Here is a 19,922-nt window from a genome sequence, read left to right as displayed (position 1 = left end):
GCCGGGAGCCTGGGGCAGGCGTGGCGAGTGGCGCTCCGCCCCGCCAGACCCGGCCCGCTCCGCCAATCCACCGCGGGCCTGCCGATTGATCCGCGCGGGCGTCGGGGGGAGCGATTTAGCACGCTCTTATCTCGTTAGTCTCCTTTGTGATACTCGATTTTTTTTGTAGGAATCAAAACATAATTACCTTTTGTAGGGGTTCGCGCGTTTTGATCGCACACTTTATGCCCGCCACCAGAGGTATAAAGTATAAAAATATAATGAGCAGTCGTGAATGCCGCTTGTTAAATCCTTTTGAGCGTTCTCTGCTGGTCCCTTTGTAGGATTAGCGCCGAGGGGGCATTGGTTTGATGAATTCTGCTGCGTCCGTGTTTACGGATCCGTTTCAAATTAGCACAAATGATTTACAACGAAGCTGCTCACTGTTATTTATATTTTGATTTATATAACTTTTATTGTAAGAATGTCTTTGCGCTATAATAAGTGCCTATTTGATGAAGGCATCGTTTGAAAAGGTCATGTTATTTTTTTCTTTGATTCCAATAACTTTTTTGATAATGGTAAAATTGTATAACGATCTAATCGTACTAAGTATAACAAGATAAAGCTGCTTGACAAAAATAGCAAGTATAAAACATGAAACAGGAAAATAGTAATTCATAAACGTAAACTATGCATTTAGGCGCCAACACTAACCACAATAAATTCGTCGGCTATAGAAATAGAATAAGGTAACATTTAAGATGAGTAATTTATTCTTAGTAGAAAATATGGAATATTTCTCGAACTGGATAAACAGAACAATAATAGCAAATAAGATGACATTAAATAAAATATGCAAAGAAAAATACCAAATGAAGTCAATATTATTAATAGAATCATTAACACACGTGATTCAATAAAAACAGATGATGTTTTTGTAGAAATGGAAGAAAACAACGGAATGTACATTTTAGAAAATAAGTATATCGTTTCTTTAGCGTCTCAAAATCAGTTGGTATAAACATTATATTAATCCACATGAACAACATTGGTGTTATAGTTATGAGTTTGTAAAACAAATTAGATGAAACTGTTGTTAAAGATTAATTCCACGAAATTGAAGATTTGAAAATGGAACCGAATAAAATGGCCATAACTGCAATACAAGATTTGAGTTCAGGCTGTCATTTTTACAGAAGTGGTTGAAGATGAGAAAACAAAATCTATCTGTATCGAATAGGCCGGCTCGACCGGAGAGATACCACAGCCTTACAGAAAACCGATGTAAAACAACGCTTGCGTTGTGTTTCGTTGTGTGAGTGAGGTTACCGGAGGCCCAATTACGTCTTCCCAATCCGCAATTCCCCAACAACCCTTTAATTCCTAACCCCCAAAAGCCGGCAATGCACTTGTAACGCCTCTGGTGTTTCGGTTGTCCATGGGCGGCGACGATAGCTTATAATGAAGTGATCCGTCTAAGTACTCGTTTATAACATAAAAAAATCTGTAAAACTTACATACCTATCAAACTCATCGAAATATAATTGCTATTAAAAGCCAACAACTACAAGCTGGTTACTACAAGCAATTATGGCCGGGTTGTTACTGCACATAATTAAGATCAGATGAAACTTTTCCCATCAGATATTAATAACCCTATAAATCGGCAAACATCAATTTATAAGCTCACAACAAGATGGCGACCAAAAAATCTTCACAAACGGATAAACTCAATCAAAATTAGATAAGGGTTGTTACTTGTTACTTAAAATAAACACCAACTATCTTCACAGTCGGTTAGCGGCAAAACCGGAGGGTGACAATCCTATTCATGCGACGTCATAAACGTCAAACAAGGGGTGATATCCGATACCTGCTGTCTCTTTCGCACTTACGGAATACACTAAATAGGTATTTAGTATTCGGAAGGGGAAAATAGTTAATTTTGTGGGGTGAGATGGAAAAAATTGTCTGCCATAACATATTTTGCTGTCATTTTTGCGTTCGGTAGATGGCGGTAGAGTCGATAATTGGTTGGTTTGGTTGTAAAAGTTGTGGGGAACAGTTTTCCTTATTGAATGTGTGTGATATAAATATAAATGTTATTAATTATGATTGGCTTCATTGATTTTGGCTTAGAAGGTGTTTGTTGAAGCTGGGGGAGAATTGAGGTTGACTGTTATGATAGCGTTCGGTTTTCGTATGAAATAGTTATGCCCATAACTTAATTGTGGCTTTAGAAACTGTGTTGTTAGAATGTGGTTGTATACTAGGTGGTACTCAGGTAGATATATTTAGACTATACCTACGATTGAAATAGTAGACTAAGGTTAATTTTATAATTTAATAATGACTGGGCAACCGGCTGCCGTGGAACATGTAGCGGCTTCGATTCCCTCACGGAGCAACTCTTGGTGTGATCCACACACTTGTTTCGGGCCTGGGTGTCATGTGTATGTGAACTTGTATGTTTGTGAACGCATCCACGACACAGGAGAAAATGTAGGGCAAAGTTTAGCAGTTACTTACATTTATTTAAGCATTGATTTCTCTAGGGAAGTCATTCTCCTAAATAAGTTATTATCTGTCATCCAAACACATAAGCATGAAGACGTCATTTAACAGACTTCCTAACTCCCAAAAAAGTCATCTCCAAGAAAATCAGCGTCCTAATTAAAGCCAAAATTAGCAACATGCATACTCACTAATGACACGACACATTTCATCCACGTGTTGCCAGTGTTGCCATACAAATGATGTGGCATTCTGAACGCCGTCGCAAATATGGCCCGCTCTCATACAAAAATGTATGGAATCCACTATTATGATTTACGTGGCTATGCAAAAAATTGCAAGAAAAAAATTTGAACAATTTTTGAGACAAATGATGTTCCTTCCATATTATTTTTTTGGTAAGGTAAGAAGTAGTACGTACTGTTTGGTTTAAAATAAGGATTGGTTCATCTCTTCTTTATTATCCGACATTTGTGTGAGGAACATTCAAAACTCTCTCATAGACGACACATAAACAAGTTTGTGGCACATTAAAATAGTCAGAAATTAATACAAACCTTTATCTTCATTGATATCTATATTTTGATTACCTTAATTGGTCGTATCAGTACTACCTACTTACTTTCACTATTCTCATTTGTCGAAAACAAATCTAGTACCTTGGGCTTGATCCGGAGCCGCGGACTACCTAGCGGGTTTACCAGGCTCGGAACTCCGGCTCGAGAAGCAGGAGAAGGAACGGTTTAGTTTTAGCAGTAAGAGTCTGACACTCCTTCTCGCCTCACCCAAGCTGAGAAAACGCCATTGGATGACTTTCCGCCCTTGAAAGAAAGAGTACCTTGGCCTCTATAAGTGAAATAAAAAAATATACTTTTAAGACAATCAGCATGTTACCTTTTTACGTATATTACCTTCGCAAACAAAAACTCTAAACCCTTCTAAAGTAAAGTCTATATTCGTTACAAAAAGCACCGAATCAAATAAAAAAGAAACATTAGATAAATAGGTACTTAAGCACCAACAAATCCATCACCGTATTTAGCATTTATCACAGGCTGTAGCTATAAACGATGCTCTCGTAAAAATATCACCCAAAACATTTATTCATTTGAACAAGTAAATTAAAATAGATTTATAAATCACGCTGTAGCTACCGTGCGGGCGTAGGCGACGGACATAGAGCAGAGATGTTGTAGACACGACATTTTTATGAGAATTAAATATAGTGCTGATTTACATATATCATCCATTACGAAATCTTAATAATCTTAGCAAGAGGTCATGAGCTACTACTGTTAAAAATAATGTAGTTACATAATGCTAGAAATAAGAAAACAGTTGCAAATAAAATCATAAGGCACTGACACTTAAATTGTAAAAAAAATCTATGCAAATCAGTATCAATAAATGAAAATCAGCTTGTACATTGTTGACTAATTCATTGTGTAGGTATAATACCAGTTAAAATCCTAGATAAAGTACCCGTTCCAAAACATCACTTTCCAAATTTAATCTTTGCCGTATCGTTGATGAGCGCGCATACCCGCAGCATAATGAGACTAGTGAAACCAGGAACACGTCAATTAGCAGACATTTTGCCGTTTACGTTTTTTGCCGCGAAAAAAATATGATTTATGGACAAACCGTGGAACATGACACTCGTTATGGCCGTTACTAATTGTCTATGGGTTTTGGTTATGATTGTTAAGGATGGAATTAGTCGAGTTGTGTGCATGGTCTGAAAATCTAATGTTATGCCGAGATCTGATGTTATAAAGAGAAGATGGGAGGCAAAACCTGATAGATTTCTGTTGATACTAAATTTAAGTTAGCAGACAATATTTTTTTGGCCTGACTAACTACCATGCTTAAAGACATTTAATGATTACTTAAACTATTCCTTGGTGACGATTTTGTTCCGTAAATAATTGCTAAGGACTGGGTTAAGTAAAAATTTCATAAAAGCTGAGTGAGGTAGGAAGTCAGTAGACTGTTCCAAAGCAGCTCATAAATGAATGAATTGAGTGATAGGTACTAGCTTCATTTTTAAATGTAGACAAAGTTCCCAACACGTATTCCACATGTTTTATTTATAGAAACCCAATTCATTTCCGAAACGACACAAACAGACTTAAATATTAATCCTCATTCACATAATCACCTCTTACTGCAGGATAAAATCAGTCTAACTAGTCCTTTTACAACTATCAACATAATTAAACCATTAGCCCGATAATCGAGAAACTATTCAGACGGAGAAATCTCGATTCTCGCGGTATCGATACCGTTCACTTTATACCCATATGTGTATACTTCACTAGTAATTAAGTCACACTCTAAAGCTACAATCTAATATACTGATGGTATCCTACCTCTTTCTTGAAATTCTACCTTATCGTGTATAGAATAAGGGTTATTGTCACTTCATTGACGATAAAGATAATGTGGTTGAATGATGTCTCCCGGTTAATTTACTTCGGGAAGGAAATATTTTCGTTCGAAATTCTATTTTGACATTCGTGTTAATCGTCCGCAGGTGTGTACCAGGCATTTGTGGTATGTGTCATTGATACTTTAGCTACTGAGGCATTCATCATCTTTGTATAATTTTGGACCACATTTAACTCTGTTTCGACTAATGAATTGGGTAATATTAGACCTCAGATCATATTGCTAATGATTCTATTAGTTCGTTTTAACTTGCCGTTTCCGCTCCATAATAAATCTATCAAAGTTTTCGAGTTAAAGCTTACAAAAACTAACATCTCGTCAGAAATACGCCATCTCTTAAATATCCAATGTTGCCGAACCACCGGATTCCCTTACAAAAACAGTATTCGACTACAACAATCGGCTAATTACAGCGATCTTTCATCATGTCAATGTCCGCCATATTGGTGGCCATTAAAAAAGTGTTGCCGTCACCGCGCAGGCGTGGTTCGACAAAAAGCACCTATTTGTTCGATTTTCAAACGGAATTTTAATCGACGCGAGATAAAACTTTTTGCGCGGCTACTGGCCGCTTGCCCTTAAAATATTCCGCGAAAGCCCTTTATCGTTCCAATTAAAATTTCGAACGCAAAATGGCTTCTTTCGTCCGCCATTTTGATGCTTGAGAAAAAATTGGCGCGAGTATACGTTAGTGGGACAATAAACCTATAGGTGTAGCTGTAACATAGATAAAAATAGAGGTAAGTTAGTATATATGTTATACGTTAAATAATCAGCATAAGACGTAAGGTATACAGAATAGCCACTTACTATTAGGAGAGTATATTTGCACTTGTAAGTTAAAAGTTGATGACAACTACATCAAGATGATGAGCATCAAATTTTAATACCATATTGGATCTTGGATCTGCCATCATTGGGACCTAATTGCACAATACTACATCTTATCATTTATATACCTACTTTATATGAATTATATCACTACTTTAATACTCGTAGTACTAAAACTATAGCCAACATAACAACGACCCCCTTTAGTCAGTTCTACCAACATAAAGACACAAAGGGGTACCAACATAAAGATATCATTAAAATCTCCTTTTCCATGTTATTTCTCGACAAAAGTTTGTGTCCTTGTTATGGCAGTATTTCTCAAAAGGCTTTGTGTGAAGCCTAGAGCGAGGCATAGAGGCATTATATACGTTTTGTAGATACCTACTTAGTTCTTCGCTATCTTCATTCATAGTAAGATCAAAGGAATGAAATGATAATGGTCTCAAGTTGTTTTTGAATTTGTTTCGCTTTTTATTTGTTTTCTTTGGCTTGATAATGTTTTCTTTATAGATTAAGATGTGATGATGTCAATGGTGATTATTAAATAAGACATAATCCTACTAAATGCCTGTTAATATAAATACCTTGTTTAACAACATCTTCCATCTTCTGTGACTTCTTCTTGGACTGATTGATTCATCTTTGACAAAATACTTACTACTACTGACTTACTAATACGGAAACAAATACTTTTGGCGATATATTGATTTGAAATATCGTGTAACGTCACTTCTAGGTACGTTTTATAAATAGAAATTACCTTTAGCGTTTGATTCGTGTCATCTAAGTATTGTTTCCTTATAAAACATAATAAAAAAATACGTGTATAATATTTTTGCAATACCTAACTGACCGACTAATTAGATATTTGCCTATTCTAGTCTTAAGGCATCACTTACTTTTCCCTGATTATATTGATACCTTAGAACTTTTAGATACCTTAGAACTTTTGATACCACAACAATTTTTAATTACTTTTAAAGCACATGAGATCCTTCGTCCAAACCTTTGGATGTTTCCCAAAGCATAATATTTTTTTGCCCACACTTTCATATCCCTTGTTCATTCATTGTTTACGTGTCATACAGACAGTGGTCTGCTTTATAGGCTTGTTATTTTATGGGTCTGGACTTCAATGGCGTTGCCGGCTCCTACAAAAGTTTGGGGGCGTGTCGGTGATTCATTAGAAACAAATTCGAGTATTGTGTCCAGTTTACGTTTTGAGATCGCCGCTCAGTCTCGGGCGTTTGAGCCAAATGGTGTTGCGTGTAGTATATGTAAGAATTCAGATGAATGTTTGGCTTAGGATGACTATTTTTGGTAGGTCAGTTATGTTATGACGTTATTACAGGGAAAAAACAGGGTAAAGTATTAATGAATTTCTAAATAAACCATATAAAGGTGTTCAACATGTTCAATTTCGAAGTACATTTTTACCAATTAGTTGAGACATCACACTGAGCGCCAATGTGTTCAATACTTACCAATGTAACTTTTTCCAAGGAATATGTACTTGCTTAGTTTATTAAGATAATCCTCATGAGTCCATTGCTTGTACTTAACAATATGAGCCTATTAAATAGCACACCAACTTTTTCTTCTTACGACATTTTAATATGAAACCAAATATTTCCTTTATTCACATTCTGTAAATATACTTTCAACTTTCTTCGAATCCTCCATATACTGCGGCTAGTCCAAAAGCGATTATAGTACAAGAGGCCACCACATGGCGCCAACTTCACGGTACAAATGAATTATGACAGAAAATAGCCCCCAATTCACGTATTTCACGCCCATACTCAAAAAACACTCACTTAATGACTACTGAGAGAGCCTATTATTGTGAGCAGATGATATTTCTGCTGCATTCAAATAGAACACAGATCTGCTTTGTTGAAATACGTATTTAAATACCGAAGCAAATTATCGATTTAGTTTTGTTATTTTGCTATTCAGGTGTTTGTCGTGAGATCGATGGATGCTATCGTCTGTAGATGATTTATTGCGAAACAAAGAATTTCGAAAATGAGTCTGCTTACAATCATGTTGGTGCTGAATATGAGGTCTAGTTTTTTTTTCGAGGGCAGAAAATCATCTAATGACTTCTCTCACCTTGGGAGAGCCGAAAGGACAGACTCTTACTGACTTATAACCACCCCATTCCTACGCTTGATTTTTGAGCCGGAGCCGGCAACCGGCAACTTGCTAGGCAGTCCGCACCTCCGAGTAATATCAGATAAAGATCTCTTTAGCACTTCAGCCGAGATTTCCCGTCAATCTAACTAAAAACGCAAGTAGACCATTGCTTTCTTGGTAAAACTACAAACAACACACAAAAATTAATAACAACGCTTACAACACAGACACAAACTTTCATTTCTATTACACATTAGGCAACAAACCCAATTTCTCGATCCAAACTTTAACATTAAAAATACGTTGCAACATCTGCCACTTCAACTAATAATATCAATCCTATTGCTTTACACGATTTATGTCAAAAGTTACCATTCATAGTGACCACAATAGTGTTTTGGTGCTTCAAGGTGGTCTCTTTGTCCATAGAATGGGAGAAAAGAATAATGAACTCCTTGCTGTGCAATATAAGTCGAATTAGCCATCTTTGTCACAAGCAGGTGTTGGTTTGCACAAGCACGGGTCATTTTTATCATTGTCCACGGTTTTAATAACCTCTTATGGTTTTTTTTTTTGGAGTGGCTTTTGAAGAGTGATTGTAGCTTCTTAGAATGTTCTGTGTCAGTTATGTTTATGGGGTATTTTGATAGTGTCTTGAACATTGAAGTTTTATGCTGTGATATCATCGTTGAGAAATATTTCTGCTATTACTGAACGCTTTCCTCAATTTTTTGCATTTGAAATTATATTCACATCCTCTATGACAAATACCCGCACTTTTTCCACTACACCTGCCGATGGAAATCCAAATAATCCATAATCAGTAACCACCTCTTAGATAAACAAATACGAAAAACAAAGATCATTGAAGGTGCATACGCTGCGCGGGCGCCGGCGAGCAAACAAGCGCGGAGAGCGAGCCTTTGTGCGCAGCCGCGACAGACCGCTGTCACTACTCAAAACACTCGGCTTTTTTGTACTTGCCGATTTAGTAAGAGCTCACCAGTGTTTGTTTGATGTGAGATCAGTGAAGTCGTCGGCTTTTGCAAGATTACCTCTGTTTCACTGTTTGGTTAGAGATTTTGTTTCATCCCTTCGATTTGGTTGCTCATTGATTCTATTAGTTGTAGTATTGTTTATTTTAATATTCAGTAACTCTTTCTTCGACGCTTTCTATTTACTTAACTGTATTCTCATTATCATCGGAATCGGATCGGAAAGATGAATTTGTATTTATCATCATCATTTACATTACATTCATCGAATCGAACGATCAGGATCACAAACTAAATTAGAACCACAAAACTTCATTTCTGCATTTCATTGTCACGCTGTTTCTATCACTTTAATTCGCATCATAGACAAGAAACTCAAACACAATAAAAAAATTCATATTTTCTCAACAAAATCTTAATCCTCCAACCAAATCAGTACCATAATTTGTGTACCAAGTGACGCTACATATTCTGCGCTTACGTATCGAGCCAGCAGAGCTCAGACATCGGTTATTAGTAAACTGTCGTACGTAGAACATGGTCCAGCGTCTAGCTATGTCTGTACCACGGCTGCGGAGCTTAGGTCTCCATTGTAAGCTGTTACGTCGTAACCTATCGCAGATTAGTTTGCTCCACAAATTGTCTTACAACTCTGTAAGGACTTGCATTCGTGGTAGGTAGATCTTGTTAGAGAGTGGAGATAAAGGATGATAGTTAATTCTAGCTGAGGTTTCTTGTAAACTCCAATAACTAGAAATTCTTGCTGATTTTCTTGAATCCTTTTAAAAAGAATATGATAATGACTCATAACTAAGATCGCTCATCACTGTTTTCGGTATTTCGAAAATTTCTCATGGAGTCTGGAATTGTGCCCAGTTTATGGCAATAGGCTCACCCCCTATTACATGGGACTTATAACATAAGTAGTGAAATGTGGGTGTATATTGTATAGCGGTATTACGTGCCGTAATGTGCACCTCTGCCTAGCCCTTCTGGGATAAAAAGGCGTGATGTAGCATATTATAAAGGATGATAGTTGTCAAATCTAGCTGAGGTTTCTAGTTTTCTAGTTGATTTCGATTTTGAGTCGTAAGTTCCGATAAAAAGGATATAATAACGACCCATAAATAAGAGTCCAATACAACACTATTTAACTTAATAGACGGATAAGAAACCAGACCATCACAGGACAAACCAAACACACCACAAGGTTCAAATTCCTCCAGCAAAAACTACCAAAAGAAAAGACAAAAGAACGTTAAAGATAAGTGAGTTAACACGACAAACTGGTACTTAACCCTCAAACATTTGTGGACGCGCCGGTCAAGCGCGTCAATACATATTTTATGACGTAGTTAACGCTACCGCACAAAACTGCCGACATCGACAGTAAGAGGGAATAATTAAAGAAATCCGTGTGGTATTTAATTGATGACAAATATTGATCGTCACGGCAATTAGGTAGAGGGAGCCACCGTGACCCGACGACGCCGGCGATCGGGCAAGTGACTGACGATTGGGAGTGCGTACGCTTGGAACTTGGGACAATTGGGATTCTTATGATAGTGCAACAATTTTTGAGGAAGGGATGTTGGCGCTGATGGACCCTATAAGGATCGCTAGACTTTAACATGACATACATCAAAACAGGAGAAGAAATTGTCAAATATTTTCCTCATTTCGTTGAAAAATATGATAATATCTGCAAGTAATATTATATGTTACGAGTATGACGTAGGTACTTTTCTTTCCCTTCAACTGAAGATATATTTTTGAAATGCCATAATTGTCTTCGTATTTTAACACTATTTAACAAACCAATTTCAGTTTTAAAAATTAACTGACGCGTTGATGATCTAGAATCAATGATTTATATTCGACATCAAGGCATTAATTCAGCCACTTAAAATTAATAACGTGCAAATGTTTATTATCAAAGAGCCGCCCTATTATTATTGGGTTTGTTTATATTATTATTTTTAGATAGTTATCTACTGAAAATAATTGTACAAAAGGCTGTCAAAAATGTCGGAATGATTGAGTTGAATAATAAAGAATAAATTATAATTTTTAAACTAACTTTTTTAGTGATCGTTAAAAGTAAGAAAACATGGATTTCTGACCAGTTAGTTAAAAAATTAGTGTTTTATTTAAAAATATGCACCTGTATATTTTGATGTGTAGATATTCTTATTTAGGTGGTAAACAATATCTTACAGATTAAAGTAACGAATGCGCGATGGGAGATTTTTTTCTAATTTGGAGTAGTCTGTAGTTTATGTAGCCCCAGAATGTAGTATTTTCGCCTAATGAGTGAACTATGCGATCAATTAGACAATATTAATAGCCATGTCGAGTTATTATTATTAAAATAAACCCTTTTAACGAGGAATCTCTGTTGTTAACTTAACATAAACATATCATGACGCCTCTTACCTTGGGAGTTAGACAGATATAGGTATAGTTTTAAATCGACTACTTTTCGTTAGTAGGTAGGGTATTTCTTGAGGGAAGGAAATCATTTCATGACTTCCCCGTCTTGGTTGAGGCGAAAGAATGTGTCAAACGCTTACTGACTAAAAGCCCCCCTGTTACTCCTACTTCGAGTCGGAGCTCTGGTACCCTGTCTTCCTCGGCTCTGGATATGAGCAGAAACCCTGAGGAGACAAAATAGGAACAGGTTGACCTGCTGACATCTGAATTCGCCATATAACGGTGTAATATGTGCCATAAACGTTACGGGATATGTTCACCGTGACATAAGCACTAGAAAGATGGTGTGCTATATAATTATAATGCCATAAGGAACCTACGACGCGATTGATCACTTAATTCAAGCACCTATTACAAAGGTTATAAGGTTGGAGATACACTGAGATAATGATAATTTAGGATCGTAATTTTGTTTGCAAAATATTTCCGAAATTTTTGTCGCCTAGATGAGGCCAGATAATTGTTGGAAAAAGAATATACAGGGATATTTTCGGATTTCCGAAAAAATCTTATAATCATCCCTTGTGTTTGAACGCGACGCGCTGCGCACACGCACGCTCATCTGATGTGATGATGCTACATATCCTAAAAAGGAGCTTGTGCGGAAACTGCAAATAACAAACTTGTAAATGGCATAAACAAGTTTCTGACGACAACAGTAGGTAATACTTGCATACTTGATATTTTTTCCTTAAGGCATTCAATTAGCAAGCTCATTAAATTATTTGTGTAGAACTTATCATACTAGTAGGTACTAGGTATGACCACAGAATTACCTAAATCAACTGTTTTGAAACTCCATTCATATAATTATCGAATGTTATTCATACATTATGATTCGCTATTTTCGTGTTACATTTTCCTTGACACGTCATTATTAAAAAAAAATTGGTTTCGGTTTTGGTTTCATCCGTTTGTGGTAACTTTATTGCAAATAAGCACATATAGGGATGCACGTGGATAAATATAATACGCATGTTCTAAAAGTAGGTCGTTCCCTATATAGTAAAATGCGTTTACTATATAGGGAACAAATTAATTTATTAATATATTAAATTCACTTTTCATAAGTTACACACAAAAGCATAGTTAATTCTTCAAATCGTGTCGCCATAAGATTTTTAATAAGAACTGCTAGAATTGGAAAGCTGGTTATTTACAAATCTTAAGTGAAAATATTGTTTATGGATATGCGTGCTCTATTGTTGACCACATCATCGTTTACCATAAGGCGGATAGTAAGACTACGAAAAATAAAGTAAGTAAAAAATACGCAAAAAACCACTTTTAAAAAGTTTCTTATAATTTTTTTAACAATCACTTCATAAATCACTAAATAAAGTCATATTCACTTTGTGTAACACCGACTCTAGTCCCACATGACTCGCTTTGAACGCAAATTGCTCATCAATGTTACCGTGTCGAATTTTATGATGTCTAACAACCCGCTATGGGCTGGAAAATGAACTATTTACTAGATATAAGCTCGCATCGTGTTAATAGTGTGTTTATGCCGATATACGGTAAAAAAAATTCATTTTGTTAGGAAAAAGACACGTGTTTTTAAGTCTGTAGTCAGCTGTTAGTTTTGATTTGCGAGGCATATGTTGTTTTTAAAATGAGTAGTTTGCCTAATTGAGAGTCATTTTCAAAGTGCTCGCTTAGCAATAAGATAGCCTGGGTAGCAGAAGATGACAAGGAGACGCATCATGCTCAGACTTATTTGTTTTTTGTTGATGTAATCGTCCAATCACTGTCTCCCGCCTTGAACGAGGCGAGAGGAAGTATCAGACTCTCACTGACTAAAGACTACCGTTCCTACTCCTGCTTCTCCGGAATTTAAGTAGTCACCACCTGCGGATCTTGCTCAGTCTAAAGACCTAAACCAGTCCACTATGAACCCTTAATATTATCGAATAATTTTAAGTTTGGATGAAATAACAAAATGGAACTAACAAGTTCTATAACACAATGAACAAAATAGATCTCACATCTCCATTACACAACTTCGAACTGAGCTCTAATTATCAAAATCAAACGCTAATTCAATCAATGCACACAAAAATAGTGCTAATTTCCATAACAACAGCTATCATGTTCCCTTGTTACCTTCGATTTGATCACTTTCACACAGTCAATCAAAAAACTCAATATGTAGGAAAATCAAGATTGACAGTTGAGTTTTTTTATGATATGAACGAGTAAACGGATTATCTGATGGTAAGCAATCGCAGCCGCCCATGGGCACCCGAAACACTAGAGGCGTTACAAGCCCGTTGCCGGCTATTTATAGTCATTGTTTCACGACAGTTTTCTGTGAGGCCGTGGTATCACTCCTGTCAACCCGACCTATTCGTGCCGAAGCATGGCTGTCCCACACTTTTTGAGTCACAATTATTGAAATTACTTGTCTTCTGTCTTCCTAAGATCGGTCCCAACCAGCCCTAAACAAGAGCAGGTGCTCTAATTTCCCTAACCGATGCTAAAAGTGGCAGTAACAGGCAACTACTCCTGTTTAGTTGTTCACGAATGCACCCACTTATGACACTTAACACTTGCCGGTGGGAAACATTATCTTCACATCGAATTTATAGACAAAGGAAATAATGTGTGCTTCTGTTTGCTTGGTTGTTAGCGCTTGGGGGACAGTTTTATGAAGTTTTTTTGTGGGAGGAAAATTATCGAATGCCTTCTTTCGCCTTAGGCGAGGCAAGAAGGAAAGACCGACTCTTACTGACTTAAAATCACCCTGTTTCTACTCCTTCTTTTCGAGCCAGAGCTCGGTAAACCTGCTAGGTAGTCCGCAGCTCCGATTTTTACGAAGTTAGAACATATTTTGTGTATATAACCTGTTTGTATACCTGCCTGTTTGTATATAAACTGCAATGTCTAGAACGCTTGTTATTATTGGAGATTAAAGCAAACCCATTTATGGAGAAGAGGCTCTATTCTCATAATATGGCAGAGGACTGTCAGGAGCTTGCGATGTGATGAAGTCAGACATTTAAGGCTTATTAATCTTCCAAGGACGTCTTCACAAAAATGAACACTAATAAGTCCAAACATACCTTATGCAGTTCATACATATGATTTCTAGTTACTATATCCACACCCATTATATGTCCATTTGTCCATATCTACGTATGTATTGTGGGAAAGCTACACGGAGAACTTGGAACGGAAGAAACTAGTAGAGGCCGCTAATGTTGCACAGTTCTGAACATACATCCTACATCGACGTAATAGAGAGCTTCCTATTACCTCGCTAGGAACTATACACACTAGGCGATTTAAGTGTAAGAATTGTGTGACATTTTGTTTTGAAAAAAAAACGTGATGACTTTGTAGTAAGTTTAGTTTAATTAGAGAAAGGCAACTAGAAAATGGTAGAGTAGTTACTAAAACGTGATGGTAATCATATTCATTAAAGGGTGGGCAGAATATTATTCATTACAAAAAATAAAAAGTAAATAAAAAGGAACATCTATCGACATTCGTGTTGTAATTTTTCTTTTAATGTATTAAATAAATCAACGGTCAAAGTAAAGAATTGTTATACTTGTATCATCTTTAATCGATAACTGTTGACCACCGTAAAAGCACCTAGTGTAGACTGTGCCTAAACAAAACAAACATGGCTGATAGTACCGTGGGTATTACTACACTGGTTGAGTGTAAACTCCAAGTAAATTACATTAGCAAATCGTGGAAACGCCAAATACTGTGAGAACCGTCCACCTATGGGAAATGAAGAAGCTACTGAGGACAAGAGGTCAAGCATTAAGTCATGTGAGTGAGGTTACTGAGGGACCAATCCCTCTCCTTCTCCAAAGCCCGGTAACGCACTTGAAACTCCTCTAATCTAGTAGATATCCATCAGCTGATCCCGATTTCTCAAAAAAGGGGTCCTACTTGAGTGAAATTGGCGATAACTTAAACATTTTATGCGTGCCAAGCGTCTAAAGGAAAAGTAAATGTTTAGTCAATTATTAAGTTTTGTAATAAAATTGTTTAGTAATTGTTTGTGAAATACTGTCTCTGGTAAATCCAACATATAAAGATAGTAAAGAATGCTATGACAAATGCCAAGGCCAAATAACAAATGCTTATAGGTTGAGTCACAACACGATCATGACAAATTTTAACTTTCCCTAGAAGTAAACAACTTTTAGTCAAGAATGTTAATACTGTCACATTTAATAGGGAATGAGCTAATTGGATGAACAACACACTAAACAACTACTGATTCATCAACCTTTAGTTTCCAGTATTATTAAAGCGTTTATTTTGGTTGTATTTCTGCCAGGCGAGGATGTGGCCGAAGATGGAGCATAGACCTTGCAAAGATCCGGGTTGTATTTAATAAGTGCCATCAGTATTTAATGATCTTTGATGATTCTGAGTATTTTAAAGTAAAAAGTATCGTATTTTAGATCACTTTAAAGTTTCCTATCTTCAAACACAAGAATCATACCATATAAATGACTGCACAGTTGGCGCGGTGGCTCGGCAACTGGCCACCGTGCAACGTGTCGCGGGTTCTATTCCCGCACGGAACAACTCTTTGTGTGATCCATAGATTGTTGTTTCGGGTCTGGGTGTCATGTGCATTGTATGTTTGTAAACGCACCCACGACACAGGAGAAAATCCTTATGTGGGGCAACGTTTTTAGGAAGAGAAACGAACCAAAAACATTCACATTTACAATATTACTGCGGATATTTACTAACAGATCATTACCAATAAATACCTTTATCATCCCAAACTATCTCTGAATCACCTTAAACTCTTACAGCAACCATTAAATAACAACAACGTTAATAGACCTAATACTACAATATAAACGTAGATGAAAACCGAACCAATTAGTACTCCAACACTTTAAGACCCATACTCTTTAAGGAGTTTGGTGAAATCTTGATCAGAATCTAGGCAGCCATAAAGAAGTCGAGGGTCTAAGTAAGCTGGTCCTGTGATGAGTCAGAACTGATAATTTGTGCTGTGTGCAGGGTGTCCCAGAGAGCTAATGAGTTATAATAAAAGCCACCCAGTACGTTGTGATGTCGGTGTTCGAGGAGTATGGAAGCGGTTTCTTGTTTAATATTGGGTTTATCTTGTAGAGGTCTTTTGGTGAATGATCATTTTAGAAATGGCATTTTTTTTAGTTAGAGTCTTGTTTCGGATAGTTGTTAAGATTTTGATATTGCGTCAGTAATTAAAAAAGACTACACCCACACTAGAATTGTGTCGTGGATTCATTTACAAACATACAAGTTTACATATACACATGACATTCAGACCCAAAATTTTTGGATGACAATAAGAGTTGCTTCGTGTGGGAATCAAATCCACTACACGTTACGCGGCAGTCGGTTGACCAGCTACCACACCAACCGTGCAGTCTATTGAACAATAGGCGTTCAGCTACATAGTCTGCAATTTATTTAATCGATGCACCTAAGGACCTTATATTCATCTGTAAATATCTTGTGACTGATATGATTATTCTGAACTTCTCTACTTCTTTTTCGGGCAGAATGTAAATATGAAGAGAAAACATCTGTTTCTTAGTCATGAATTGATCAAAATAATTAACCAGGGCTTCAGAACAAAAACACAAGTTATGAAAATATTCCACAATATGTCTCCCGCTAACACATTCCATACTATAGAACAAGTGAGGTCTGTGTGTGAGCATGGTCTTACGACTTCATTAGACCGCGTCAAGCGGCCAGTCACGACTGCCCCTACCAATACCACACAACCAAAACCAAACCCTACTCACTCAAATTTAAAGTTCCTATTCCAATGTAATTTGAGCAGACGTTGTCTCTTAGATTATAAAGGAATTTGAACTTTATATTTAAGTAGTTATGGTGTATTTTCGTTTGATGATGAAGTAATGTATTTTGATCGTATTGAGATTCGAATGTACGGAGATGAAATCGCTTCCCTGAGTTGCAAGTTCGAATATGTGCACGATAATTGTATGGTTTTGTCGCAATGTGCTATGATAGGTTTGGAGTCGAATCAATTACTTGTAGGGACTATTAAGTTATTACTTTAGTTGATTACTTAGATTCTATTTTGAAAATGTTTAGTTTTAGTTGATTAAAAATACTCAAGATCTTGCATCTCTTATGTCACATAGTGGTTAAACTGTCATTAGGCACCGCGTCATTGGTTTGAGCTTGTGACAACAATGACTATGAGTCCCCGCGCTAGCTCGAAACTGGTCGTGTTACCTCGTTAAACGTAAGTCGTGCGATATACCTAATTATTCCTAATCTTAGAGATAGATAATTTGGTAACTACGCTTTAGAGCTGCATGAAGTTTTATTCAGGTATCTCCAATCTTAGTAAATTATATGTACTTACTTAAATATTTCTCAAATATCAATACATATTCACTGGCACAAACTGGAGACCCAAAAATCATATCATTTCTACTCTCTCTTGGTCCCAAAATACCACAAGTCACTAACCTAACATTTTCTTTTATACTTAAGTTATAAATTTTCCAAGAAAATACTTGAATTTAAAACAACTTTACAATGTCGGCGCATTGTCGCGCTATAATAACTTAATAAGCGCCCTCTGGCGGCGGTAATTACAAATTAGATGAAGCGCGCGCCTAGCACCCAGCGCGCACAGATCGTTTCATAGATAGTTGCGAGCTATTCTGCAAATTTTACTATTACACTTTTTATAAAGTGCTTTAAATAAAAATATCTACTTTTGCTAAAAAGCTAAAGTTATCAAAGGTTTTGTTTTTGTAATTTTAAAAGAATTCTGAATTGTCTGAAATTCTGGTATACGAACTAATAGCTATTTTTATTCTAAGAACATAAACGGATTCTAGAAAGCCATAATTCATAATATTTAGAATGGGTCCCGACTGCTTAACGATTTAGTAAGTTATAAAGATACGCAGTCGGGTTTTTTAGTTTTTTAAATTACTTGTCTTTTTTTATTTTATTTTCTAGTTTTATTATTTATTATATTTTGGTATATCTAGTGTCACTCTCACAGTAAATACGAATCAAACGACCCCTATCAAGCTGAAATCCATGAGTCGTTCAGGCTAGAGAGTGGGCAATATTCGAATTTGGCGCCAAAAATCCGCCATTTTGATTTTTTGATTATTTTTATATATCCAGTGTCACTCTCACAGTAAATACGAATCAAACGACACCTGTCAATCCAAAATCCATCAAGCCGTTTAGGCTGTAGAGCGTGCCAAACAATTATACATACATACATACATACATACATACATACATACATACATACTCTCGAAAAACATAACCCTCCTTCTGGCGCAGTCGGGTAAAAAAATAAATTAAATACCCAACACATAATCATTCAAACATTCAATATGTATCATAAGCAAAACAAAAACTAGACAAACTTAAACCATTCTCAAACAAACACTATCAAAAAAGAAACTCGCGCAAAACAAATTGCAGAATAGCCCGAGGTCCTAACCCTTGAAAGCTCACGTTTAAGAGAAACCATTAATGGGTTTAACGTACCCCAAGATGCGACTTATCGATCGTTCACAAGTTTACCTGTTAATCTGCGCCTTACAATATCAAGTAATTGTGTTTGTTCGCCACACGACTTCGCCTTAAATGGTTCGTTCTAAATTCAGCTTTAAGTGACAATAATTAGGGAGGTTTTGTTAGTAGAAAGAGTATTAAGTCTTTAGTAAGTTTCAAAGTGTACATACGTATTGACTTTTTGATGGAATAGGGGGCAAATGAGCAGACGGATCACCTGATGGTAAACGATTAGCGCCGTCCATTGACACCCGAAACACCAGAGGAGGCACAGATGTTTTGCCAACTTTTAAAAAGAAATACGCCCTTTTCTTAAAGGTTTGAAGGTCGTATCGATTCGGAAATACCGTCGACGACAGCTCATTCCACAGTTTTGATGTGCGAGGCAGAAAGTTTCGTGAGAAACGCACAGTTGTGGCCTGTCAACGGTGAATATGATGGGGATGGAAGTGCTTTTTTTTTGGGGGAATATCATCCAATGACTCTGTCAGACTCTTACTGACTAAAAACCACCCCGTTCCTACTCCTGCTTTTCGAGCCGGAGCCGGTAGTCCGCACCTCCGGATTTAAGGTAATCAAGTAGGTGAATAATTGTCAACCTTCTTTTGCATATGCAAAAATACTCACGTAGGTACATAACTAGCAATGCATTCAATACTTACTCACAAGATGATGAAATTTACATCAAATCTTCCTCAAACATTACATGCCCAATAAAGGCAAACGTATTATTTTCATGAATTACATATCATTTCAACGTAATTTACCTTCATTGTATCATTTCTTAGAACCCAAGCCCTCGGATGACAAAACACTATCGGACAGTGTCGTCATATTTAAACTCTATTTATGGCCAGCTACTTGATGCAGAGGAAAGAAGGAAAATATGAGGAAAAATAGTATAATACGGAACATATAACTTAAAAAACGTATTGTACTTAGAGTTGCCAA

Source organism: Spodoptera frugiperda, chromosome 13 (assembly GCF_023101765.2).
Source record: "Spodoptera frugiperda isolate SF20-4 chromosome 13, AGI-APGP_CSIRO_Sfru_2.0, whole genome shotgun sequence".
NCBI lineage: Eukaryota > Metazoa > Arthropoda > Insecta > Lepidoptera > Noctuidae > Spodoptera > Spodoptera frugiperda.
This window is presented reverse-complemented; position numbering follows the sequence as displayed.